This window comes from Hemitrygon akajei, chromosome 26 (assembly GCF_048418815.1).
Source record: "Hemitrygon akajei chromosome 26, sHemAka1.3, whole genome shotgun sequence".
Lineage (NCBI taxonomy): Eukaryota > Metazoa > Chordata > Chondrichthyes > Myliobatiformes > Dasyatidae > Hemitrygon > Hemitrygon akajei.
This window is the reverse complement of record NC_133149.1, coordinates 15,325,815-15,351,840: the sequence shown is the minus strand read 5'-3', so window position 1 is coordinate 15,351,840 and position 26,026 is coordinate 15,325,815. Positions and strand designations below refer to the sequence as shown.

Sequence of the window (26,026 nt, the reverse complement as noted above, 5' to 3'; positions counted from 1 at the left end):
TGATAAAGCAATGATAAATAATAAAAATAATAAAACACTGCCATTCAAGTCATAGCACATACACATTTCCGGACAAAGCAGTAGTCTGATTCTGTATATGAACATCATTTTATTACAATGGCAGATTACTATTGGGGTTCATTTTTCTGAACAAACAAGTGCTCCAAATCAAATCTCCAGTACTAGAATTTTTTTTAAGAGGAAAGAAAAGCAACAAAGTGTACTTCCCTACAGTGCAGATTGACACATGACGTGATCAAGCCAAAATGCAGTTTAGTGTTTATGAGCTGAACTGTGTAAAACTGTGCTTCAGAGACCGCTCATACACTGATCAGAATTGGGGAATGTTAGATCCATTTAGCATGTAAACTAGTCCTCCAGCCCACCTTATCCATGCCAGCCATTGAGTATATATTGATCCTAACCCCACTTTCCAGCACTTGGCCCACAGCCTTCCATGTCATGGGGTTCAAATTCAAGTTTAGAGGGTACAAACACCACGGAAAATTAGCTTTTTGCAGCAGTAGCATAGCACATTACAAACATGACAAAAATCCCAAGCTTAAATCAACACAAATTATATATAACTTGCATGACAAAAAAAACATAAATAAGGATTTTAAATGTTCAGTCATCTTAATAGCTAAATGCTGTGAGAGTACCTGCATCCATTACCCCCTACAAATTTCAACCATCCTATGAATGAAAATTCCCTCCAAATCTACTTCCACTTACCTTAAACCTATATTCTCTGGTTATACGCACCTCTGCCATGGGTAAAGTTTGTCCCAATCAATGGATCTCAATTTTGTAGAGTGCAATTAAATACCCTTCAACTACCTCCCAGTTGAAATTCTCATTTCCAGGCAATACCTAAGTGAATCTCTTGCACACTCTCCAGTCCAATCACATCTTTCCTATAGCATGGCAACCAGAATTACACACAGTATTCCTCCGAGGGCTAATGCTTCATAAAATCATATCAAAATCTCACTGATCTTGTGTTCAATGCCATAACTAATGAAGTATCTTACATGGGTTTTATTCACCTACAAAAGGCAGGGATGATTAAGGATAGCCAGCACAGCTTTGTGCATGGGAAATCAAGTTTGACAAACTTAATTTGAGTTTTTAAACAGGAGACCAAGAGGATTGATGAGGGTAGAGCAGTAAAAGTTTACTACATGGTCTTTAGCAAGGCATTTAACAAGGTCCCTCGTGGTAAGCCAGTCCAGAAAATTACGTCACATGGGATTCCAGGGCACACTAGCCAGCTGGGTACAAAATTGGTGTGTGGGTGATGGAACAGTGGAGGAGGGTGATAACTCTAAATAACGAGTGAGGTGGAAGCCAAAGAGGGGAGAAAGTTGGAGAGTTGAGTGAAGAGGGCGATAAAAAAAAGTGAATAGAGGGAGAAGGACACCCTAGGTAGACTGCTGAGCGTGGGAAAGGAACACAAGCGGATGTGGGCTCTGGGCTACCTGAGTGGAATGTGCTTCTGCTCTCATCTGAGTTTGGCCTCACTATAACAATGAAGAAGGCCAAGGAGAGAAGGAAGAGAGGTGAAATGATACCCCATTGAAAGCTCAAGATGGCCAATGCAGAACAATCTGCCTAACAATCAGCTACTCTACACTTGGTCTCAACTATGTAGAGACTACATTGCAAGCACTGAATGTAACAAACCAGGTTGGAGGAGGTGCAAGTGTTGCACTGCTTCACCTGGAAGGTTTTTTTTTTTAGGTCCCTGGATGGTGCTGAGGGTGGAGGTACTGGGAACAAGGGCTGCACCTCCTGCGGTTGCAGGGGAAAGTACCAGGCAGGTTAGCACAGCAAATGGCGCTGTTGCCTCACAGCCTCAACAACTGGGTTCCTGCTTATAGGTGCTCTTTGTTTACACCTTCTTGTTGCAACTATGCAAGTTTCCCTGGAGTGTTCCGGTTTTGTCCCACATCATAAAGTGCTGGCTGTCAATTAATAAGCAACCGTAAATTGCTCCTATTGTAAATGGACAGTGATAAAAATGGGAGAACTGCTGGGCACATGAGAGAGTAGACTATTGGGAAAGTTATGGCATGAGGTTGGTAAGGGCCAGCATAGACCTGTTGGGTCTAATTAGCTCTTTGTATATCATAGGAATTACAAAGAGGACCCAAATTTGGTTTAAAGGGTAATTGCTGACAGGTATTTTTGTGACTGGAAGGCTGTTATCAGTGTTTTCACAGCATACAAAATTTCTGCTTCTTGTTATACATATCGATAGTTTAGATTTAAATGTAGGAGGCATGATAAAGAAGTTTGCATATATATTGTAGCAGTGAAAGGAAAGCTTTACACTGAACAATACCGATAATCTAGTCAAATAAGCATAAACTATTTCCTGCAACAAAAGAAAACACACCATGGGAGGTCATGTTAGAAATGCACAATTTTGTTAGCATGTGTACAGAATGCATTTTTGATCACATTTCAAGAAAAATGTAATTGGGCCAGCAAGAACACAGAAGTTATTTGCAAGAAATTGGGCCAGGACTAAAATAATACAGCTCTGAGGAAAAACTGGACTCTTTTTCCTTGGAATAGAAGGAAGTTAACAAACTGAATTCAAGTGTACAAAATTAGTGACATCCAGATACAGAAAATAAGGACATCTTCCCTTAAGAGTGGTCAAAAAACAGAGGCCAAAGTTTTAAAGTATCTGTAAGATGGCACAGTTGTACACCTAGTCTCATCTTTAGTCAAAGATAATGTGGGAAAGACCTTCTGCATTATAACATACAGTAATTAATAGGTGTGTATGTGTAATGGGTGTAAGGCTTTAAGGCGTAAAGATAGTAGGGGTCTAGAATTCATTGCCTAGTAGGGGATTGGAGGAAGAGATCTTCATCAGAAAGAATTATTTAAATGTGTACTTGAAGGCCTGCGACATTCAAGGCTGTGTTTGTGGGGAATGGATCATCCCTTATGCATTCTTAAACACCATAAACCTATGCTGTTGCTTTCAGAGATTATGGGGCATGTATATCAAGGCCCCACTATTCCTCAGTGCTCCCTCCAGTCCTACAATTCATTGTGTGGAAGAATTCAAATGCACCAAAGCAAGGTTGGTCATGACCCTCACTGAATCTGAAGATACTGTTATTCGAACAGTGCCCCCCCCCCCCCCATGTGGCAATGGGGAGAAAGTGGACCCCATCTGAAGCCACTCAGAGTGCTAAGTCGGCTCTTCACTTCAGGGATGTGGTTGGCCAAGTCCAATTTCGGAGAGCTGGGTTCGGGCTTGTCCCAAAGGCTCCTCAATGGCACAAGGCAACATCAGTGCAGAAGAGGCAGCTTGTGGTGGAGGAGGTGAGAAGACAGGAAGAGGCAGAGCAACACGCCAGGGCCGTCTCAATGGCCAAGCTGGGCCACTGGACTAATTGGGAGAGCCTGGAAAAGAGGAAGCTCAGCTGGCGTGACATCTGGGAGATGGAGAGATCTCGGCTAAGTTTTGTCATCAGAGCCACTTATGACCTCCTACCCACACCCCTGAACCTGAACCAGTGGTGGGGAGAAAACCCCGCTTGCTTTCGTTGTCAAGCAGCTGGATCACTAAGGCACAGTTTAGTGGGATGCACCAGGAGCCTCAGCCAGGGGCGGTACACTTGGTGTTATAACCAAGTTCTCAGTCAGCTGGCATCAATCTTGGAACAGAGGCATATCACCACAAATGCTCTCCCACTAACATTAGCAAGAAATGTTCACATCACACGATTTGTATCAACAGGCCAACCTCCAGAGCACCATATAACATCAAAAGAGGTAAGCATTCTGTAGGTTGCTTGGGACTGGAAAATGGACATGGACTTTGGAAAATGGACATGGACTTGGGAAAAAAAGCTTGTGTTTCCCCCAGATACAGCGGCTACAACACTCTGGCCAGACATGGTCCTGTGGTCCACAACAGCCAAGCTGGCATATGTTGTGGAATTGACAGTACCATGGGAAGATGGTGTTGAAGAAGCTTATGAGAGGAAAAAGACCAAGTACTCTGAACTGGCAGCTGAAGCTGCCCAGAACAGCTGGAAGACCAAGATTTTCCTTGTAGAAGTGGGATGCAGGGGATTCATGGCTACATCCACGACCAGTCTATTGAAGATAGGGGTGAGGGGTTATTCACTCCAACAAGCAAACAAGTCCTTGTCAAGTGCAGCAGAAGAAAGCAGTATCCAGATTTGGATTAAAAGGAAAGACAACAACTGGGCTGCAAGATGAAGACAGGAGGGTACGGAACTGAGGGGGGTGTATCTGGGATGCCAGGTAGCACCATTGAGCCCTCTGGAAACGTCGTGGGCTTATCAATGAACCATCAAAGGAGGAGGGTGCCCACCTGATGACCCCAATGAGGTACCTACCCTCCTTGTCACCACTCCAACCCCACTGCCAACATTGAGAGTGCTGACTTATAGGGATTGAAACATCAAGTCATATTAACTCTGCTACTCAGCCTTTGGGTTTCCCAGAATGCAATACCTCATTTTTCAGGATAAAGTTCAATTTGCCATTTCTCTACCTATCTTACCAACTCTTCAATATTATTCTTTAGCTGACGAATGCCCTCTCCACTGTCAAAAACATCAAAACTTTGCGTTATCTGTGAACTTACTAATCATATCTCCTATACTTAAATCAAGATCACTAATGTATATAACAGCAAAAATCCCAGCACTGCACTCCGTTATATTTAACTGTTCACAGGCTTTTAATTGCTTGAAAACCCTCAACTTCTTATGTGCATATCAACTATCCAATTTTCCCCGACCACAGTCATGTCTTTGAAAAATCTGATTTTTACAGAATTATAGTGACTATTCCTGATGAATTCTTGCCTCTCTCTGTGCAGAATATTTCTGTCGCTATTTTTTTCCAATAATTTCCCTACTGCTGATGTTATATTCACATCCCTGTAACTACCTGGCTAATTAATGTTGCCTTTATTGAATAAGGTAACATTTGCTGTCCTCTGCTCACCTGGAAATGCTTGTATTCAGTGAAGATTTGAAAAATTCAGAAAATCCCTTCTTTTATTTCCCATAGCAGCTTGGTATCCATCTCTTCAACTCCAGGGGCGTTACCCACCTTTAATCCTACTGAGGTATCTAATACTTATTCTAGAATTCCACCATCCCTCTCCCCGAATTCTCCAATTACAATGCCCTCCTCCACGGTGGTACACCCAGTGGGCACTCAAGCTCAAAAAGGACCAAAGCATCCCACTGATGTGATCATCCAGGTTACAAGTAGCAGCTAGGAATATTCACATGCTACAGGCTGTGCAGTAGACAGAACTGAGGTATTAATTCTAAAAAAACACAGCCCCTTTACTTAAGGTGTAATCTAAGTACAAAAGAATTACCATTAAATCAAGCTCCTACTTACTCCTGTTAAGGAATATTAAGCACACTACAAATCTGTGTCAAAAATATTTTATATTCTAAGTCACAATAAATTGTTTTCACAGTTAAGAATAAGCAAGAGCCATTTTGATTACATAAAATGTTAAATGAAAGTACGTTAAATAAAAAATACAATTGTAATCATGGGGACGCTGGCAGTTGTCAAACCTGCAGCACACAATAGGGTTCAGAATTTCTGCTATGGTTTATATTATGCCTCCACGATGAACAGTGAAGGCTGCAGAATTGACTGAGCCTGAGAGTTACCAAAAAAGTAAAAAATTAGAGTTAAGACTACTTTTCCAACTCAAGATACTAATATCACAATTACATCATTATATTATGCTCGTTGCACATTTAATTCAGATGTAAAGAGTTAAGTCAAAGTCATACAGCACTAAAACATGCTCTTTGGCCCATTATGTCTATCCTGACTAAGCTCCCATCTATACACAACCCATTTATAGATTATCCAAATGATCTTATCAGATTCTATCATGTTTGCTTCAAGATTTCCCTTGATATCACATGTAGTGAAATTAATTGGTTGAAGTTTAGCATCTGAGATGGTAGGTCCCTCAAGAGGCAGGGAAGATAGATCATTCATTTTGCATCACCATCTACCTGGTACTCTGTATACAACCGCGCGCACACCTCAATAAAATGCCCAGGGTTATCTGTCAATACCTAAAAGCTTAACAAATATTCACCCACACACTTTAGAGTAAAATGAAATATGTCCACCTTAAAGCTTATCATTGTCTAAATAACAGATGCATCAGAACTGAGACAAAACAAAGCTCGCATGCTCTACAAGAGGACCATGGCTAAACAAAGTATTCTTAAGAGTTAATGCCCAGGGATTACAGCTTTTTGAAAAATAACTGAAAACCCACTCAGTAATTTCCCATCCCTTACCACACCACACCCACACTGCTGACCACCCACACACCTCCAGTACGATAAGCTTCCATGTCTGCTCCACTTCCTCTGTGTACTCTCCCAGCCCCCTCCATCTGCCACCAGGGTAGACAGGTAGCTTCATGGAAGACTGTCGCAACCTCTGCCTCTGAAGTCTTGGATGCAGGCCAATACTGCAGTCTTACAGACACTGACCGACTTCAGTGTCTGCTGCTTGAGAAAACACTACAAAATGAATGAGTCGTCTCAGGAACACATACAGTTAATGATTTTGCCACATATTAGCTGACTTCTTATCACATTTTGGGACTAGTACAATATGTCCCTCCTCTCATCTTTAACATTACAGCACAAGGAAAGCTGGCAGCCTAACAACAGGCCTAGCCAATACGGTCTCAGTCTATTAAATGGTTGAATAAATTATAAAATCTTTTAGCCTATAAATCAACTGACGGCTCACAAAACAATAACTGAAGTGTACATTTTAACAGACCCGTTTTATACAAAATATAACTGTTTAAGTCACAGTGAAAAAAAGATTAAATTCAACTGGAGCAGCTGCACGTCCTTTTCTTGCTGGATGATGCTTACACAGCACACCAACCTTCAGCCAGACACTCACATGTGGCGTGCCTGCAGCAAGTCCCCATTACAGCATCTATTGTTCAGTTCAACAAGGGAGGGATCCAAATCACAGCTAAAACATGAGCATCTCAACATTTAGGATCATGTGCATAATAGTGAAAGTTAACACTTTGAGATTTCTGGCCAAATACACATTCTAGAGAACAATTTATTTTGGCCATAATGTGAAACAACAAACAGCTGTATAAAGGTGATGAAAACAAGCAATTCTGCAGCTGCTGGAAATCCAGAGTAACAAACACAAAAGTGCTGGAGGAGCTCAGCAGATCAGGCAGCATCTATGGAAAGGAATAAAGACGCCACATTTCAGACTAAGAACCTTCAAGATGATCAAGAGTCTCAGACCCAAGATGATGAGACCGTCGGAGGTACAAGTTAAATTGTACTTCACTACACTATCAAGCTAATGAACTAAAAGGTAAAATTAATATAAGTGCCTGTACAGATAGGCAGAGATGGAGGGGTAGCAGTACTAATAAAAGAAGTTATTATTATAGCACTGGGAGATTGGATGCTTTTGAGATGTCGCATAGAATCAGAAAGGTTAGAGTTAAAAGAGAGGATCAATCACACAACTGGAGGTATTCTGAATAGGTATAACATGAAAAATGTAAATGCACAGGGAAAATACAGAAAAAATGCCCTGGGAGGGGTACAGCTGGGGATTTCAATTAATCTATTACATATCAGGGCAACATTGGTGAGAAAAGTTGTTACATGTACTCAGGAGAACGTCAGTGATCGGTAAAGCAGGCAGATCAGAGTGATCACAGGAGAGATCTGAGCTGAGCTTCTAACTAGAATGACAAACTGCAATGGGATAAGATTAGATTTGGCAAAGATATGCTAATACCAAATAGCAACAAATAATGAATGACCTTTTATCTGTTGTATCTGATCTTTACAGTTTAGGTGCACTGCCAGACAGAGAAAAGCTAAGTTCTCTCAATGATAAAGTTCTCTTGATGATAAAGGGGATATGAAAAGGAAGGTCAGCAAGCAAGTCAAAATTGCATTTAGTGGGTTTGAATGGAAAATGAAAAAGCAAAACAACTTTGGTGAACAGCATGTATGGAAAGCATTTTACAGTCATTATAAATGGGCACCCAAAACATTCATCAATTACTACTTCCAATTTGTCTGTGGTCAGGTACAACAGAATGTGACTGTGAGTGAAGCAGGTAGGAAAGTCTGGAAGGTCGTGCTGGTGGAGCCTCGGCCCTTGAGTTTGCCCATCAGGTCTGAGACCGTTGCTCCACGAGGACGAGAGTGGCAACCAAACCATCGCAATGGGGTTCAGGAAGCCATTCAAGTGGCAGGAGAGGAGAAATGCAGTTATAATTGGGGATAGTAAAGTCAGGTAAACAGATGCAATTCTGTCACAAGGATTAAGAGTCTCAATATCTGCCTCATGCCCAGGTTTGGGAAATCTTATCTGACCTACAGAGGAATTTGGAGCAGGAGGGAAAATATCAAGTTGTTGTGGGTGCCAACAACAGAGGAGGAACAAGTAAAGAGATTCTGCTGAGGGAATTTGAGAAGCTAGTGACCAAATGAAAACTCAGAACCAAAAAATTAACATTTGGATTGTTTCCTGAGCCACATGCAAATTGGCAAAGTCTTAATTAGATCGAAGAGTTAAATGCATGGCTCAAAATTGCGTGGGAGAAATGTATTTGAATTCCATAAGATAAAGGAGCAGAATTAGGCCACTTGGCCAACTGAGTCTACTCCAGTTTATCATGCTAATCCATTTCCCTCTCAACCCCAATCTCCTGCCTTCGCCCCATATCCCTTCATACCCTGACTAACCCAGAATCTATTAAATATACCAAATGACTTGACCTCCACAGCTGCCTGTGGCAATGAATTTCACAGACTCACCACACTCTGGCTGAAGAAATTCCACCTCATCTCCGTTCTAAATGGGCATGACTCTATTCTGAAGCAATGTCCTCTGGTCTCAGACTCCCGCACCACAGGAAACATCCTCTCCACATCCACTCTGTCAATGCCTTTCAACATTCGAGAGGTTTCAATGAGATCCCCACCCTCTTCTGAATTCAAGTGAGTACAGGCCCAGAGCCATCAAACGCTCCGCATAAGGTAAGCTTTTCAATCCTGGAATCATTTATATGAACTTCCTTCCTTGCACAATCTCTTCAGCCACCTCCTTCAGAATCCGAGAGTGCATACCATCTGGTCCAGGTGACTTATCTTCCTTAAAACCTTTAGTTTCCCAAGCACCTTCTCCCTAGTAATGGCAACTTCACATACTTCTGCCTCCTGACATACTCAAACTTCTGGCATATTGCTAATGTCTTCCACAGTGAAGACTGATGCACAACACTTACTCAGTTCGTCCGACATTTCCTTGCCCACATTACTACTTCTCCAGCATCATTTTCCAGCCTCTCCTTCATACTTTACATATCTGAAGAAACATTTGTATCCTCTTTGTTATTGGCTAGCTTACCCTTGTTTTCCATCTTTTCCTTCTTTATAATTTTTTTAATCGTTGGTTTTTAAAACTTCCCAATCCTCTAACTTCCCACTATCTTTTTGCTCTATTATATGCCCTCTTTTTGGCTTTTATGTTGGCATTGACTTCTTTGTCAGCCACTATTGCATCAATCTGCCTTTAGAATACTTCTTCAAGAAGAATCTATCCTGTGCCTTCCAAATTACTCCCAGAAACTCGAGCCATTGGTGCTCTGGCTTCATCCTTTATTATGTTCTTTTCCAATCAATTTTAGCTGGCTCCTCTATCAAGCCTCTGTAATTCCCTTTACTCCACCATATACTGATATATCTGACTTCAGCTTCTCCTTCACAAATTGCAGGGTGAACTCTTATCACATTATGATCACTGGCCCCTAAGGGTTCCTTTACCTTAAGCTCTCTAGTCCATTTCAGTTCATCGCACAACACCTTATCCAGAATTTCCTTTTCCCCAAGTAGGCTCAACCATGAGCTGCTCTAAAAAGCCATCTGGGAGGCATTCAAAAAATTGCCCTCTTGGGAACCTGCACCAACCTAATTTTCTCACTCTACCTGCATATTGAAATCTACCATGACTATCGTAATACAGTGTTACCCTTTTCCAATGCATTTTCTATCTCACGTTACAATTTGTAGACCACATCTTTGATACTGTTTGGAGGTCTGTAAACAACCCACATCAGTCTTTTTACCCTTGCAGTTTCTTAGCTGCACCCACAACAATGATCTTAAACAACTTTATCCCATGTCATACATCCTCTGCAACCTCTTTCTAATGATTTTTCATTTTTTACTAACAGAGCCATCCCACCCCCTCTGGCTTTCTACCTGCCCCTTCGATACAATGAGTATCGTTGGGCCTTAAGCTCCCAGCTATAATCTTCTTTCAGCCATGATTCAGTAATGCTCACAATGTTATACATGCCAATCTGTAACTGTGCTACAAGTTCATCCACCTTATTTTGTATACTGTGTGCATTCAAATATAACACCTTCAATCCTGATTACCCTTGTTGACTTTGTCCCCTTTTACATTGCAACTCATCCCATTCACTGCAATTTTGTCCCATCATCAACCACTCATTGCTAGCAGTCTCACAACACACTGCCTCTGTTTGCAAACCAACTACCCCATCCTCAGCCCCATCACTCTGGTTCCCAAACCCCACCAACTTAGTTTAAACTCTCCCAAACAGCTCTAGCAACCTTGCTCACAAGCATTTGTTTAGATGTAACCCATCCCTTCTGTCGAGGTCGTACCTTCCCCAGAAGAGATCCCAATGATCCATATATCTGAAACCCTGCCCCCTGCACCAGTTCAACAGCCACATAGCCAACTGCCAAATCATCCTATTCATACCCTCACTGGCATGTAGTAAGCTTCTTTAATCCAGAGATTGCTACGCTGGGGGCCCTGCTTTTCAGTTTGCTACCTAGCTCCTTAAAATCGCTGCTCAGGACCTCCTCACCTTGTCTACCTATGTCAATGGTGCCAATACGTACCAAGACATCTGGCTACTCACCCTCCGCCTTTAGAATGCCATGGACCCGATCCAAGATATCCCTGACTCTGGCACCTGGGAGATAACCTACTATCCACATGTCTCTGTCACATCCACAGAATCTCGTTTCTATTCCTAACTATGGAATTTCCTGTCACTACTGCAGTCCTCTTCACCTCTTTTCTCTTCTGAGCCACAGTACCAGAGACTCCGTCGCTGCAGCTCCCCTCGGTAGGTCATCCCCCTCAACAGCATCCAAAGTGGTACACCTATTACAGCCACAGGTGTATTCTATACTGGTTGCCAATTTCCCTTCCTTCTCCTGACAGTCACCCAGTTACCTACCTCCTTCAACCTAGGGGTGACCACTTCCTGTTGCTCCTGTCTATTGCTTCTTCAGTCTCCCATATGAGCCGAACGTCATCGAGTTGCAGCTCCAGTTCTTTAACACAATCTCTGAGGAGCTGTAGCTCAGTGCACCTGGTGCAGATGTGATTATCCAGGAGGCTAGAGGTCTCCCAGGATTCCCACATTTCACACACAGAACAAAACACTGCTCCTGGAAGCTTTCTCTCTGCACTAACTGTGCCCTAACAGAAGAAGAATTAAAAGAGGAAGAAACAACCTACCAGATATCTACCTCGCTCAAGCCTGATAAGGCAAACCCACTCCAACACTGACCATCTCACACAATGGCTGCTCCACTTGCCCCTGCCTTATTTTTATTTGCTCTAATAAATCCCATTCACTGACTGGGCGCAATCCAACTCCGAAAAACTGCCACGAAGCGCTGCCTTTTTTAAATTTCAGCCGTGGACCTAAATTAAATCACTGCTTCTTCTCATACTCCTGCTCAAATATTCGAGAGATATTTGCACGAGTATTTGGGAAGGAGGGAGCTATTCTGATGGGGCAGGCTCCATTTGAACCATGCTGGGACTAGGGTCTTGGTGAATTGCATAACTAAGACGGTGGATACTGCTTTAAACTAATTAGCAGGTGAGTTTAACAGGTTGAAAAAGTATGGATAAGAAAATGTAAAGGAGAATGCAGAAGTCTCCTGAATAAAGAATAAGACAAAAGGTTTAGAAAGAGATAAGAATTTAACTTCAGGCAATATGTAGACAAAACTGGTGGTGAATATAGAACTGAACACACTATATTTAAATGTATGCAGTATATAAAATAAGATGGATGATCTAGCACAGCAAGAAATCAGCAGATATGACATTGTAGCAATCAGAGTCAAGGTGCAAAGATGATCAAGATGGCAGCTTAACATCCAAGGATAAACATCATATAGAAATGACAGACAGGTGGGCAGAGGAGGTGACATGGCTTTGTTGATAGAAAGTGAAATCATATCCTTAGAAAGAAGTGACATAGGATCAGAAGATGTAGAATCCTTGTGCATAGAGTGAAGAAAATGCAAGAGTAAAAATGCCTTGATGGGAGTTAAATACAGGCCTCTGAACAGTAGTCAAGATGTATGGTATAAATTACAACAGGAGACAGAAAAGGCTTGTTTTTTTTTAAAAAAAGGCAATGTTACAATAGTCATGGGGGATTTCAATATGCAGGTAAATTGGGAAAATCAGGTTGCTGCTGGAGACGAGAGTGGATATCAGCTGGAAAACAGTGCTGGAGAGGTAGTAATGGGGGACACCGAAATAGCAGACAAACTGAATAAGTATTTGGCAACAGTCTACAATGTCCAAGACACTCGCAGTATGGTGGAAGTTCCAGGTGTCAAGGGACATGAAGTGTGTGAAGTTACCACTACCAGAGAGAAGATTCTTGGGAAACTGAAAGGTCTGAAGGTAGACAAGACACCTGGACCAGATGGTGCATACCCCAGGGTTCTGAAAGAGGTGGCTGAAGAGATTGTTGAAGGATTAGTAATGATCAATCAAGAATCACTTGAAAATCGAAAATGCCACTCCACTCTTCAAGATGGAAGAGAGGCTGAAGAAAGGAAACTCGAGGCCAGTTAGTCTGACCTCAGGTTGGGAAGATTTTGGAGTCAATTATTAAGGATTAGGTCTCAGGGCACTTAGAGACACATGATAAAATAGGCTGTAGTCAGCATAGTTCACTCAAAGGAAAATCTTGCCCAACAAATCAATCGGACTTTGAAGAAATAACAAGCAGGGTAGAAAAACAAAATTGGTTGATGAAATGTACTTGGATTTTCAGAAGGCCTTTGACAAGATGTCACACGAGGCTGCTTAAAAAGTTACACGCACACGGTATTACAAGAAAGATTCTAGCATGGATAAAGCAATGGCTGATTGGCAGGAGGCAATGAGTGGGAATAAAGGGAGCTTTTTCTGGTTGGCTGCCAGTGACTAGTGGTGTTCCACAAGAGTCTATGTTGGGACCAATTCTTTTAACATTGTACGTCAATGATTTGGATGATAGAATTGATGCCTTTGTTGCAAAGTTTGCAGATGAAATAAAAATAGGTGGAAGGGCTCACTGGGTAATATTTAAGGCAGAGTTTGATAGATTCTTGATTGGTCAGGGCATGAAGGGATACAAGGAGAAGTCAAGAGATTGGGGCTGAGAGGAAAATTGTATCAGCCATTTTGAAGTGGCAGAACAGACTCCAGGGAAAGATCAAAGAGAATTTAAGAGGCAAGCTTTTTTTTTAAAAATATAAACAGAATGGTAAGTGCCTGGAACACACACTCAAGGTATGGGAGGAGCTGATTTCCAAAAGGCATAAAGTTAAAGATGACATATTTCTTTAATATTTTAAGCAAGATTACTTTTTTATTCCCATCTTTTACAGTTTCAAAATAACAAAAAAGGAAAAGGACCCAAAGCAAAAGTTTGGGCACCCTGCATGGTCAGTACTTGGTAACACTCCCTTTGGCAAGTATCACAGCTTGAAAACGCTTCTTGTACCCAGCTAAGAGTCTTTCAATTCTTGTTTGGGGGATTTTTGCCCATTCTTCCTTGCAAAAGGCTTCTAGATCTGTGAGATTCTTGGGCCATCTTGCATGCACTGCTCTTTTGAGGTCTATTCACAGATTTTTTGATGACATTTAGGTCAGGGGACTGTGAGGGCCATGGCAAAACCTTCAGTTTGCACCTCTTGAGGTACTCCATTGTGGATTTTGAGGTGTGTTTAGGATCATTATCCTGTTGTAGAAGCCATCCTCTTTTCATCTTCAGCTTTTTTTTTAAACAGATGGTGTGGTGTTTTCTTCCAGAATTTGCTAGTATTTAATTGAATTCATTCTTCCCTCTACCAGTGAAATGTTCCCCATGCCACTGGCTGCAACACAAGCCCAGAGCATGATCGGTCCACCCCGTGCTTAACAGTTGAAGAGGTGTTCTTTTCATGAAATTCTGCACCCTTTTTTCTCCAAACATACCTTCGCTCATTGCAGCCAAAAAGTTCTATTTTAACTTCATCAGTCCACAGGACTTGTTTCCAAAATGCATCAGGCTTGTTTAGATGTTCCTTTGCAAACATCTGATGCTGAATTTTGTGGTGAGGACGCAGGAAAGGCTCTTCTGATGACTCTTTCATGAAGGTCATTTTTGTGCAGGTGTCACTGCACAGTAGAACAGAGCGCCACCACTCCAGAGTCTGCTAAATCTTCCTGAAGGTCTTTTGCAGCCAAACAGGGGTTTTGATTTGCCTTTCTAGCAATCCTACAAGCAGTTCTCTCGGAAAGTTTTCTTGGTCTTCCAGACCTCAACTTGACTTCCATTGTTCCTGTTAACTGCCATTTCTTAATTACATCACGAACTAAGGAAAGGGCTACCTGAAAACGCTCTGCTATCTTCTTATAGCCTTCTCCTGCTTTGTGGGCATCATTTATTTTAATTTTCAGAGTGCTAGGCAGCTGCTTAGAGGAGCCCATGGCTGCTGATTGTTGGGACAAGGTTTGAGGAGTCAGGATATTTATAAAGCTTTAAAATTTGCATCACCTGGCCTTTCCTAACGATGACTGTGACCAAGCCATAGCCCTAACAAGCTAATTAAGGTCTGAGACCTTGGTCAAAGTTATCTAACAGCTGAAATCTCCCAGGGTGCCCAAACTTTTGTATGGTGCTCCTTTCCTTTTTTCCCCCCACTCTAAAATTGTTCAAAACAAAAATAATACACTAATTTTGCTTAAAATGTGGAAAAGAATGTTTCATCTTTAACTTTATGACTTTTGGAGATCAGTTTATCTTCTACTCACTTAACTTTTTTTCGGGGGGGTTAAAGAGTGGGAATGATGTCTGAAGATAAATGGTGACAGATGCAAGTGACAAAGGTCTGAAAAGTGATGGAATCTGATAGGAGAGAATACTTGGGGGGGGGAGGCAGTTACCGGAAGTCTGAGAATGCTGTTTTCATGCTGCCAAGTTGGAGGCTGCCCAGGAAGAATACAAGTACAAGGAGCTCGTCATCTAATTTGCATTCAGCCTCAACGTGAGAGTGGAGGTGGCTGAAAACAGATGTCATTATGGGAATGGAAAGTGCAATTAAAATGGCAGGCCACTGGGAGATCCCAGCTGACACAGCAGACAGAGCAAGGTGCTCAACTATGTGGCCCCTGATCTGCATCCAGTCTCAAAGCAGAGGAGGATGCACTAGATGCAATAAATGATAACAGAGGGATCACATGTGAATGGCCATATAGGATCCTGTATAGTGATGAGGCAGGTATAGGGGCAAGTGTTAAACTGTTTGCAGGCAGAGTACCTGACGTGGGAGGGGAAGAGAAATGTACCTGGAAGTGGGACCCTACTGTAGATAGCAGAAGTGATAGGTGAAGAGACGAGGTATGTTTGAAGTAGATATCAGTGGATAGTCAGTCTCTTGAGATGGAGACAGACAGATCAGGAAACAGGACAAGGGTGGCATTGAACAAAATTAATTTGAGGGTGGTGTGAATATTGATAAAACTGACAAGGGCTACTGCACAGAACCGAAAGAAGCTGCAGAAGGTTGTAAATCTAGTCAGCTCCATCTTGGGCACTAGCCTACAGAGTACCCAGGACATCTTCAGGGAGCGGTGTCTCAGAAAGGCAGTGTCTTTTTTTAAAGACCTCCAGCACCCAGGGCATGCCCTTTTCTCACTGTTACCATCAGGTAGGAGGTACAGAAGCCTGAAGGTACACACTCAGCGATTCAGGAACAGTTTCTTCCCCTCTGCCATCTGATTCCTAAATGGACACTGAACCCTTGGACACTACCTTTTAATATCTGGGAGTACAGTTGGACGAGAAGCTAGACTGGACTGCCAACACAGATGCCTTGTGCAGGAAGGCACAGAGTCGACTGTACTTCCTTAGAAGGTTGGCGTCATTCAATGTCTGCAGTGAGATGCTGAAGATGTTCTATAGGTCAGTTGTTGAGAGCGCCCTCTTCTTTGTGGTGGCGTGTTGGGGAGGAAGCATTAAGAAGAAGGACGCCTCACGTCTTAATAAGCTGATAAGGAAGGCGGGCTCTGTCGTGGGCAAAGTACTGGAGAGTTTAACATCGGTAGCTGAGCGAAGGGCGCTGAGTAGGCTACGGTCAATTATGGAAAACCCTGAACATCCTCTACATAGCACCATCCAGAGACAGAGAAGCAGTTTCAGCGACAGGTTACTGTCGATGCAATGCTCCTCAGACAGGATGAAGAGGTCAATACTCCCCAGTGCCATTAGGCTTTACAATTCAACTGCCAGGACCTAAGAACTTTTTTTTTTTTTTTTTTAAAGCTATTATTAATGCTTTTTGAGTTAGTGATTTAGATGCATATCATATTATTACTGAGTTAAGTATTGTATGTAATGAGTTTTTGCTACAACAAGTGTATGGGACATTGGAAAAAATGTTGAATTTCCCCATGGGGATGAATAAAGTATCTATCTATCTATCTATAGTATTTCTGTGTTTTGCACTTTTTAAAATCTATTCAATATACGTATGCTGTAATTGATTTACTCATTTATTATAATGTTTTATTTCATTAATTTTTTTCTAGGTTATGTATTGCATTGAACTGCTGCTAAGTTAACAAATTGCACGTCACACGCCTGTGATAATAAACCCGATTCTGAAGCTCTGAATGGCATTAAATTGGCATCACAATCAGTACAGATACAGGACTCAAAAGATGTTTCCATACTATACTCTCAGTTTTGACTCCAAAGTTGTTGAGGGAACCAAGTCTGGGCATTGCAAAAAGGCTGCCATAATCTTCCCGCTCTCGTCAGATAAAAGGGAGTTGTAGAAGAGCAAGAGGCAAATATAACACCATTGTTCAAAGCTATGCAAGACATGGCAGACAACTACAACCAAAGCCAGTTTTGAGTAAATTTTCTTTAAACAATAATCAAGGAAAACATTAAGAGTGAAGCAGACATGTTTAAACTCATAAATATGAACCAGCCAGACCTATCAAAAGCAGTGTTTGACTAAGCTAATTGATTTTTCATAGCAAAGAGGAGTACTGAAGGGAATGCAGCAATTTTTACGTGTGGATCCTAGTATGACATTCAAAGTCCCACACAAAATAAATTCAAGTGTCAGCGACAGCACTGATTAGAATGCTGAGAGTACAGGTCACCATTATCGCTCAGCCTAAAGGATGGTGGACAGCAGTGTTTCCCAGGGTGATTAATATTTAGTCATAAAAGCCAAGCTGATTGTCATATGCACAAGCAAGTTTATTTGTATAGCAGTTTTCAACCACAAGACAGTTCAAAGTGCTTTGCATAGAACAAGATATAAAAATCAAACATCAAATTTCAGACAAGGGAAGAGAATAAAATCACACAAAAATAGATATAATAAATAGAAGTTACAGTGCAGGAGATTCTAATCAAAAGCCACAGCAAAACATTTAAAGCCTCAATTTAAAAGAGCTTAAAGTTGGAGCAGACTTCAGATCCTCTGGAAGGTTATTCCAGATATATGGAGCATAGGAACTAAAAGCTGCTTCACCATGTTTAAGTTTTGACCCTGGGGACAGTAAGCAGATCTGCCCCAGATGACCGGAGAGCTTGAGAAGGTTCATAATGCAGCGAGAGATCAGAGATGTATTTTGGCTCTGGACCATTCAGTGCTTTATAAACCAGTAGTAGTATTTTAAAGTCAATCCTCTGATGGACAGGAAGCCAGTGTAGTGATCTGAGAAATGGAGTGATGTGTTCTACTTTCTTGGTCTTAGTGAGGACTCTAGCAGCAGCATTCTGAATGAGCTGCAGCTGTCTGAGTGATTTTTTTTTTAAACAGAGACCTGTGAAAACGCCGTTACAGTAGTCAAGCCTATGAAAAATAAATATATGGATGAGTTTTTCTAGATGTTGCTGATACATAAGCCCTTTAACTTTCGCTATATTTTTAAGATGGTAGTCGGCTGACTTTGTAATTGTCTTAATGTGTCAGTTAAAATTTAAGCTGGCGTCCATCTCAACACCAAGGTTTGTGGTCTGTAACAACAGGGATTTGAAGTGAGCATCAAAAACAATTACTTCAGTTTTCTCTCTGTTTAACTGCAGGAAATTCTGGCTCATCCAATCACGTGATTTGTTCAATACAGTTTTTTAGTGATTGTATGGGACCACAGTCACTTGATGATGTTATATAAATCTGAGTGTCACTGCATAATTAAGGTAAGATATTTTGTTGCTTACCATGATTTGAGCTAGAGGGAGCCTGTATATGTTAAACACAAGAGACCCTAGTATGAACCCTTGAGGCACTTCGCATGTTATTTTCGTTTGGTCAGATATGCAGCTACCAATCGACACAAAATAATCCCTGTCTTGTAAATACGATTTAATCCACTCCGGAAAGTCAGGTTCAGGTTGTTTATTGTCATTTAGAAACCACAAATGCAATGCAGTTAAAAAATGAGACAACATTCCCCCAGAATGATATCACAAAAGCATATGACAAAACAGACTACACCAGAAAATCCACGTAAAGTTTGGCAATCACCAATCCAGAGTCCGGAGAGGCTGCTGCGTATTAATATCGCGCTACCGTCTAGCGCGTTCCCCGGAAAGGAGCTCCAAATCCACCAGACAAAAACAAGACTAAAAACTAAAGCTACAAGACCTGCACAAAACCACATAATTACAACATATAGTTACATCAGTGCAAACAATAGCATAATTGATAAAAAAAAGACTATGGGCACAGTAAAAATAGTCCCACCCAGTTTTCCAGTCTGTCCAGTAATGTGACATGGTCAACTGTGTCAAAAGCAGCACTGAGATCCAGAAAACCAAAACTGAAGTTTTACCATCATGGTTTAAACGGATGTCATTTAAAACCTTGACCAGATCAGTCTCAGTGCTATGGTGTTGTCAACATCCAGCCTGAAAAACATCCATACAGTTGCTGGAAGTACACATGGAAATATAGTTGTCACTGGTAGCATAGCAACACTTGCAGGCTGCCCCCAAGTTAACTTAAAAATGCATTTCACTGTGTGTTCCAATGTACATGTGACAAATAAAACTAATTTTTACATGTATGCACAGGAGCAACGTAAAAATACTTTATTGATCCCAAATGAAATTACAGTGTCACAGTAGCATTACAAGTGCACAAATTTAAATATTAGAAGAGAAGTAGAAATAATAAAAGATAAGTTACTAGTCTTCACCGGGGGGGGGAGAGAGAAGAGGGTCATCACTTCCCCGGCTATAGTTTGACTCATTATAAACCCTAATGGCCAAGGGTAAGAATGACCTCATATGGTGAACTTTGGAGCAGCACAGTTGTCTTAGTCAGTTACTAAAAGTGCTCCTCTGTTCAGCCAAGGTGGCATGCAGAGGGTGACAAACATTGCCCAGAATTACTAGGATTTTCCGTAGGACCCTTTGTTCTATCATAGCCTCCAGTGTGTCCAGTTTGACTCCTATAAAGGAGCCAGCCTTTCTAATCAGTTTATTGAGCCTGTTGGCATCACCAGTGTTGATGCATTTGCCCCAGCACACCACCATATAAATTGTACTGGCAACAACAGCCTGGCATAACATGTGAAGGAGAGGCCTGCAGACTCCAAAGGATGTCGGTCTCCTCAGGAAGAAGAGGTAACTCTGGCCCTTCTTGTACACAGCCTCTGTGTTGGTGCTCCATTCAGGTCTGTCATCCAGATGCACCCCCAGGTACTTGAAGATCCTCAGCACATCCATGTCCTCACTATCAATAGTAATAGAGAACAGTGCAGGCTTAGTCTTCCTAAGGTCCATCACCACCTCCTTTGTCTTACTGATACTGAGCTGCAGATGATTCAGCTTGCACCATTTGACAAAGTCCTCCACCAGGGCTTATTACTTATAATAGATATGCAGGATAAAACTGCTAAGTTTGGAACTGCTAAGAATGGTGGTGGGGGAGGGGGGTGGGAAGATCTGGAACTGTCTGCAGGGCTGGCGGAAACAAAGTAAACCAAGAACTTCATATACACGGAACCAACATTGGCCCGATAGATCGAACAATTTCCTTCTCTGTCAATCCTTCCATGATTCTCCTTTATACAACAGCCTTCAGATCACCATTAAAAACATTATTTTGTTACTCATAAATCTTTTAGCATCAGGAAGATTCATAACTGTCTATGCAATGAGCAGTGTTTTAACTGCTTCCATCTTTAATGTCTCAGGAAAGTCCTTGGGGCCAACTGATGACTAATAACAAGCAAAAACCTGGATGAGTAGACACAGTGGTCGATATGGACTTACTGGGCTGAAGCTGTGTCCGTGCTGAATTGCTCTGTGATTAATTCAGTTTTCATAGACAAAAAAGGGTTGAAGAAATAGTGTAAGGTTCACAGTTCTAATCAGAAGTATTCAAAACGAAAGCATTAAATCTGTTCCTCTTTCCACAGATGTTGGCTGACCCTGTTGCTTCCAGGACTTATTTTGATCTCAGATAGCCTGCATTTATGATTATTTTTATTTTCCCAAGGACACAGGTCTGATCAATGTCCAGATTAACAGATCGTTATCCCAAAAACACAGCAAGTCTGTCTTGTTAACAGAAGCTTTACTGATTTTTGCAGGTGAGCTGGTAAATATTGAGACCAATTAACTAAAATAATACAGGTTACATAGTGCTTCAGTGATTAAGATGTCAATATCCTGTGACATGATGACTCTTTCCTTAATATTGATTGCCATGCCAAATTTGGCATCAGCATCTGCTATTTATCAGGTGAGTTACAGAAGACACACCATCTGTGACAAGCATATTCCAAATAATCAAAGGCTTTGCTCTCTGCACCCACCCACATGCGTGCCTACACTATTTTCCAAAGCAGAAAGAAAAAAATATTTTAAAATGCTTTTTGCTCCCAAAAGCATATGGACAGCTCAGGTTGCATCCAAGTGCTGAAAATCTTCGCACTTACTCAGCCGCATGGATTAACAAACACAAGTTAATGTTATTCAGAGCCATTACAAGAGAGAATGTGCAACTGAACATTATAAAATTGTATATGATTTGGTTTCAATTGCAGCATTATTTCTGGAGTTTCTTAAACACAAACACTTTTAACCAGAAACCCAGAGAAAAATTCCATCATTAGACTTGTATTGAAAAGTGGATTTCAGCATTTTGTTTTATTCGTTTTGCAGTTGCTTTTGAAACTTTACTCCACCTCCACCCAGCATAATTAATGATTTCAAAATGGTGTTAAAAATAGTGTATGAAAAAATACTTTTAAAGATGTACTGCAACCTCTGGCTAGATTAGCTCTCAGCCAGCTTCTTTTGGCTGCTGTCCCAGACAGATCTCAGGGCTGAACAAAATGGATAAAAACTTCGTTTCCCCCTACCATGTGTTTTTTCTTTCCCCGTGCATGTATTATGTAGATCACAGATTTATGGAAGAGCTTGCCATGTATTGGAGCTAAATAATCAAATTTAAATATTCATCCAGTTAATTGCAAATATTACAGCAATTAAGGAATTAAAGCATGTTTAGTACTGTAATTTACAAATAAATCAAAGGGAAATGTTTTACCTTGATAAACACTGCTCAAAACAATACGGAACACATTTACATTTCACTGCCCACATTTCCTATTTCTGTAACCGCCATATGCTGTATATGACTATTACATTAGGTGTGGTATTTACTGGGCTTGTGAACTTTCACGATCTATATAACTGAGATTCAGTTCATTAACCAGCTGAACTATTAAGGTAATATATTTGAAATGTTAAATTTTCTACTGCCTCTACACTGTGCAAACTAAATCTCTGCTTTCATTACAGGTGTTTCAATATGGTAGAATGAAGCATTCCCTCCAAGATGTCCAAACTAGCTTCTTTGTCTTAGATACTGCATGGCTATCCGCACCAATGCAAGCACAGGTCATTCATCTTGGTGGTTTTGTTCTGATATAGAAATAGCATTTCCCTGTCATTTTTTGATATTCTTTCAATTTCTCCATCAGCAGGATCATTATTCTTTCTCATTTTTTGTTTGTATTTATGTTTAATATTATGTTTTTTTATTGCCCTTTATTTTTTTAGTGGAGTGCTTGCATTTAAACTACAAACCCCATTTCCAGAAAAGTTGGGATATTTTCCAAAATGCAATAAAAACAAAAATCTGTGATATGTTAATTCACGTGAACCCTTATTTAACTGACAAAAGTACAAAGATTTTCTATAGTTTTACTGACCAACTTAATTGTATTTTGTAAATATACACAAATTTGGAATTTGATGGCTGCAACACACTCTACAAAAGTTGGGACAGAGGCATATTTACCATTGTGTTACATCACCTTTCCTTTTAATAACACTTTTTAATCATTTTGGAACTGAGGATACTAATTGTAGTACATTTGCAATTGGAAATTTTGTCCATTCTTGCTTGATATAAGACTTCAGCTGCTCAACAGTCCATGGTCTCCGTTGTCTGATTCTCCTCTTCATGATGCGCCATACATTTTCAGTAGTAGATAGATCTGGACTGGCAGCAGGCCAGTCAAGCATACACACTCTGTGTCTACAAAGCCACACTGTTGTAGCCCATGCAGAATGTGGTCTGGCATTGTCCTGCTGAAATAAGCATGGACGTCCCAGGAAGAGACGTTGCCTTGATGGCAACATATGTCTCTCTAAAATCCTAATATACGCCTCAGAGTTAATGGTACCTTCACATACATGCAACTCACCCATGCCGTGGGCACTGATGCACCCCATACCATCATAGATGCTGGCTTTTGCACCTTTCGCTGATAACAATCAGGATGGTCGTTTTCATCTTTGGCACGAAGAACTCGACGCCCGTTTTTCCAAAAACTAGCTGAAATATGGACTCATCTGACCACAGCACACAGTTCCACAGTCTTTCGGTCCATCTGAGATGAGCTCAGGATCAGAGAACTCGCCGGCGTTTCTGCATAGAGTTGATGTATGGCTTCCTCCTTGCGTAATACAGTTTCAAGTTGCATTTCTGGATGCAGCGACAGACTGTGTTAAGTGACAATGGTTTTCCGAAGTACTCCCGAGCCCAGGTGGCTATGATTGTCACAGTAGCATGACGGTTTCTTAGGCAGTGCCACCTGAGGGCTCGAAAATCACACGCATTCAACAGTGGTTTCCGACCTTGCCCTTTACGCACTGAGATGTATCCGAATTCTCTGAATCTTTTCACAATATTATGTACGGTAGATGTTGAAAGACCTAAATTCTCTGCAATCTTGCGCTGGGAAATGTTCCTTTTGAACTGACTAACAACTCTCTCACGAATTTTGGCACAAGGGGGTGAGCCACGACCCATCCTTGCTTGCAAAGACTGAGCCTTTGATGGACACTACTTTTATACCCAGTCATGATACCTCACCTGCTACCAATTAGCCTGCTTAATGTGGAATCTTCCAAACCGGTGTTACTTGAATATTCTGTGCACTTTTCAATCTTATTTTAACTCTGTCCCAACTTTGGTTGAGTGTGTTACAGCCATCAAATTCTAAATTTGTGTATATTTACAAATTTAGGCTTACAATGCATTTACAATGCAGGCTTAGTCTTCCTAAAGTCCATCAGCATCTCCTTTGTCTTACTGATATTGAGCTTCAAATGATCCAGCTTGTACCATTTGACAAATTCCTCCACCAGAGTCCTGTATTCGTCCTCCCATCCTACCTTTATAGACCCAACTATTGCTGAGTCAGAGAATTTTTGCCAAAGGTCTATGAGCCAATTCTCATTAGGGGATCGGAGCTGGAGAGGATCAATAGCTTTAAATTCCCTTGGCATTAAATCAGAGGATCTTTCCTGGGATCAGCACATAAGTGCCATCACAAAAAAGGCATGACAACGCCTCTACTTTCTTAGAAGCTTGCACAGATTCAGCATGTCACCAAAAACTTTCACAAAGTTCTAGAAATGCACAGGGGAGAGTATCCTAACTGGTTGCATCAAGATCTAGTATGGAAACACCAATGCCCAGGAATGGAAAAGTCTACAGAGAGTGGTGGATACAGTCCAATCCATCACAGTCAAGGCCTTCCCCACCAATGAGCAGATTTTATAAGAACCGATGCTACGAGGAAGCAGCATCCATCATGCAGGTCATGCTCTCTTCTCACTTCTACTATCAAAAGCCTTAGGTCCCACACCACCAAGTTCAGGAACAGTTATTAACCTACAATGATCAAGCTGCTGAACAGACATGGATAACTTCACTGACCATAACCCTGAAATAATGCTGCAGCCTAATAAAGACTTGCTCTTTTTTTTAAACAGCTAATTTTTCAGTATTATTTTTATTTCCACATTGTTTATCAGCCTTTGTATAGTTTTTCATAGATCCTATTGTATTTCTTCAGTTTTCTTGTGAATGTCTACAAAATGAATCTTAAGGTAGTATATGGTAACATATATGTACTTTGATAATAAATTTTACTTTGACAGCTCTTTTGTTTTGTTGACATTGAGGGAAAAGTTGTTGACACCAGGAAAATAAGCTCTCTGTCTACTGACTCATTGTTCTTTGAGATATTGCCCACTACAGTGGCATCATCTGCAAAGTTGCAGACGTAAAAATAATGTAAGATAATTTGCACTAAGTTTTTTTTGTTTATTGTCAAATAACTTGTTCAAACAACTGCTGAAGTGTAATCACAGTTATAATTGAGGAACACAAGAGATTCTGCAGATACTAGAAATCCAGTGTAACACACACACAAAATGCTGGAGGAACTCAGCAAGTCAGGCAGCATCTATGGAAATTATAAACAGTCAATGTTTCAGGCCAAGACCCTTCTCCCAGATTGAAGAAACACTGCAGCTGATTGTGGACAGTATTGCTACAGAATATTGAACAAAATACTAGGTAGTCAATTTTTGGTTCCATTGGTTGAATAAATATGATTCAATAGAAGAACTGTCCAACTTTCCATGATCAGTGCCACATGTGAATGGAGGTAGCACCTTCAGCTTCAATTTTCAGCTGGAACTTGGTACATCACTTTTCAGTACTTCAGTGAAAGTACTAGCCTGATAATGTACTAATACGTATGTGGAGAACTTTGAACATGTAACCATTTCACCTGGATGATTGTGTCATTCCCTTTACCATTACTGATTCAAACAGAATAAACGTGGTAATTTGAAGATGAGGAAAGACTGACATGTAAATAGGTCACCTTCCACTTATCCTGCCATGTAGAATTAGGACAATTCATAGCAATCAACATCAATAACTGTTCAACAGACCAGACAGAAGGAAAGGTTTGGGCAGTATGCCTGCTCTGCTGAAAGTAAGGTTTCTAAATGACTTTCCAGAACTCCAAATAAAAGGTGCTTTGCAACTCGAAATTGGAATAAGCCAAAGTGGAGTACTATGCTGCTCATTTCTAGTTGTTCTAGCTTGAGACTTTTACTTGGGATTTTCGTTTGAGTTCGCACTTTTGTTTTTGTTGTAAAACTCCCTCAAATGGTTTCAGCAGAGACACTCTAACGATAATACTTGCCTGCAACTGGAAGTTATGTTTGAACTATTATAGTATGTTCCTTTAAGAGTTGGCAGCAAGATTATAGCTGCTAAAG

At 41.0% G+C, this 26,026-nt stretch overlaps 1 protein-coding gene across 7 annotated transcripts in view; it reads right to left on the bottom strand.

The window, feature by feature from the left end:
* Window positions 1-26,026, bottom strand: part of LOC140716771 (rho GTPase-activating protein 32-like) — a 518,900-nt gene that overhangs the window by 394,668 nt on the left and 98,206 nt on the right. The window contains exon 1 of one of the 7 annotated variants that reach the window (XM_073029621.1): window positions 6,388-6,468. The exons of the other annotated variants lie outside the window; for them this stretch is intronic. The gene's annotated coding sequence lies outside the window, so the exon portion shown is untranslated. Of the gene's footprint in view, window positions 1-6,387; window positions 6,469-26,026 lie in introns of those variants that run through there. 7 annotated transcript variants of the gene reach the window in all.